Below are 3,457 nucleotides of genomic sequence, written 5' to 3'. Positions count from 1 at the left end.
ATACAGAATTCTGATTTCTTTGCAGGTGTTCGTATTTTATTTATTACCAGAGCATCTGAGTGCTTCAGTGATATTAGTTACTTTTCTTCCCTACTTCTTCTGAGATGCAAATAAGTTATAATCATAATGAAGCTATATTTATTGGAACACAGGTCTACTGCCTAATACTAAGAACAGCTAAATAGGTGTTAATATTGAATTTCACAGCTGCTCATTTTCGAACATGACCTGATGTCAGCATTGGCCTTGATATACAGACACAGAGGTGTGTGATGCCTGTTCAGTAGGACAATTTTATGTATTTGAACACTGGTAATGCTATATGTCTCTTCATGAACTGTATAGTGTTCCCAGGCAGCTATCAAGGATCTGAATTTTAGTCTGTATGACAAATACATCAGATTAGTCTTTTTCCCAAACAAGTATCCTAAGTCATAAAGATATCTAACTCGCAAGTTATGGCTGAAGGCCAACATGAAACACTGATAATATTTGGACCTCTTTATATTTGCACTTCTTTACTGCAAAAATTCATTGTAGCTAGTAACTCCAGATGAGTTTTCAAAATTAAGCCCCACAGATTTCAGAACTGGGATGCAGAAGAATACAACTAGTGGCTGTTACAGTTATTTCTAATTGGAATAATTTTGCTTGATACAGAACGTGATTCTTTCCCTCATTGCTATCAATCCCGTGCTCCTAATGAGGCAAAGATTCCAATGGAAATGCTGTATGCAACTATTTTGAGAGTTTATGATAACTCAGTGTCCTCCACTACTTTTGTGGTAGTCTCATTTCAGAAAATAGGTGATGTTCCTTGTGTCATCAGGCAAGGAAATAGAACTTTAGTTTTGCTTGATCTTTGTGCACACTTAGTGCTTTCACCCAAACTATTAGCAAATGCAATGAATAGAATAAGTGGTAAAATCTTTCCAGCCTTCCCCTCTTGAAGAGGCTGTCTTATATTTAGCATTCTGTCAGACAGTAGCAGGAGCATGAACTTATGTACTTCCTAACACATATACACAAAGCAGGTAATTCTGAGTATGTAATACAGCACATTAGGGAACTGAGTTGCTAATTATGACCCATCATCAGTCCAACTCCATATGCTGTATACCTGGTTTGTTTAAGGGCAGAAAATCTAATGCATTTAGGTTGGATTGTTGTTACTAAGTACATCCATCTCAACTATGCAGTGCATGAAGCATCAGGTTTGACTGTATTCAGGAAAAGCAACTATAATACCATGCTTCAAAGCTAGCTGTTCTCCATACTTCAGGCTTCACATTCAGGCTTCCTTGACATGCATGATTTTTTTTTATGCCGGGGATGCATAGTTTATATCTAAACTATCTGCCAAAGCAAAAGAGAGATGGGCTGGTTCCTGTTCCAAGCAGTTCTCCACAGCCTGCTGTTGAAGCTGATATTTCTATTTCTGGAAAATGACATTTTCTGTTTGAGGTACCTAGAGGAGAATATATTGTCTCTTTCTGGAGCACAAGCTGTTCAAGAAAAATTGAAAACAGCAACTAGAATGATCATGGTCATAGCATTGCTAAAACATAGATGTTGACTGTGTATTAGGATAACAGAAGAAGGAATAGTCCAGAAAGTGGCCAGGCTTGTGAGCTCTACCGAAACAGCATCTCTTACTTGTACCATTGCAACAGATCAGTTGGCTTGATGGAAGGTTAATGAGATTTCTCAATAGTTACTAAATTTTATTGCACTAGGAAAGAAGGAATTCCAAAACTTCATGGTTTTGGGCAAAACCCGCAGTCCAGGTTTAAACAAGACAGTGACAGAACTCAGGAAATGGCTGCCGGGATCCTTCCTAATAAAGAGCTGACCTGCTCCAAATTTTTATAATACATTTACTTGAAAAATCAAACATTAAATTGTCCTGAAAACATAAAATCAAAACATTATAGCATATACAAAAACATTCAACAAAGGTAGAATCCTGTTTACAATCCTGAGACTTTAACTAAAAAAATTTCATGAGATACCTTAAAACCTGCAGGATTTAAACATAGGTCAGTAGATCTTCTGTTGTCCCTATTACCTGGTAATTACATACAGAGGAAAAGTTGTCTCACTCTGAAATGGATGACATTTTCATTTAGATAAGACAAGGAATTGAACCACAGTACTTAAAATATATGTAAAACTTCCTATGATGTTTTAAAAGTATACAAAGATGTGGCAAAATTTAAGCATATAACTGATTTAGGAAACATTAGTATTGCACTGGAAAGAAATGTACAGTTAAACTTTTTCTGAATTCTCTTAAAAGCACTTTGAAATGTCACAAAGAACAAAGACTAACAGAAATTTTAGTAGCAGTAGGGGCACTGGCAAAATGTATTAAATATATATGCTTACAAATTTAGAAGTCCATAGTTAAATTTAACTAGTGCAACAGGGATACTTGAAATTAAAGTAAAAAATATAATTTAATTCTGCCCCCCTGAATATGAAGGGCCTGAACCTTTTATGAAAACTTGTCAAGAACCTTGATACTGAGAAGATGTCCTCCCAGTTTGTTAAGTTATGCTTAGATTATAGTTTATATTTGCTTATTGAATGTCTCCAAAGTTTGTGTAATTGTAGTTTCAAAACAAGGTTACAGCCCTGATCTTGGACTATTTCACCCACTATTGAGCTTTGTGAAATATGTTCTGTTAAATGTAAAAAACTCTTAATTTACCTGCAGCTGTCTATAAACATTCTGTGCAATGTTTTCTGTGAGATTTCTTTCTTTTTTTTTTAGATCAGAGAAATGTCAGTGTATTTTTGGCACAGTTTTTTACACTGTCTGGATGTATGAGGTATTATTCCAGCAGCCCTTCATGTTTGAGGCTGAATTGGTTAAACAGAGGTATACAGAACTGGTATATTTCTAATTGCATAAGCCTACTTCATGTTCACTTAAAGAGTTATCAGATGTGTTACAGAGAATACTTGTGTACTCTCACTGGGCAAAAAATGTGCAAGGATCACCACTCTCCAGCAACAACAAAAACCTTGTTGCTAGAAACACCAATATTTTTTAAGTTTTAGGGATTGTAATTTAGGGATGCCAGGCACCTTGCTTCAGAAAGCAGTATACCAGAGAGCATTTCAAAAAAATGCCAGTAGAAAAGAGGCAGCTTTTTGTTTTACATGGCCAGCGGTGGGATAAACTTGTTCACTGGGTGAACTGATTTGCTATGTGAGATCCAGAAGAAAATTCTTCCGTGTTTGTTTGCTGCTAACAGCTAGTGACTGAAATACTAAAACTTCAGTCCCATCATACAGTGCTGTTGACACTGAAATGCCAAAAATAAGACCGTTTGTACTTACTAAACAGTCCAAACATTATGAGCATTGTTACACTATTCACAGAATCATAGAATGGTTTGGGTTGGAAGGGACCTTAAAGATCATTTAGTTCCAACCTCCCTGCCATGGG

This window comes from Haliaeetus leucocephalus, unplaced genomic scaffold (genome assembly GCF_000737465.1).
Source record: "Haliaeetus leucocephalus isolate CR32 unplaced genomic scaffold, Haliaeetus_leucocephalus-4.0 Scaffold171, whole genome shotgun sequence".
In the NCBI taxonomy this organism is placed as follows: Eukaryota; Metazoa; Chordata; class Aves; order Accipitriformes; family Accipitridae; genus Haliaeetus; species Haliaeetus leucocephalus.
Note: the sequence above shows the minus strand (reverse complement) of the source record.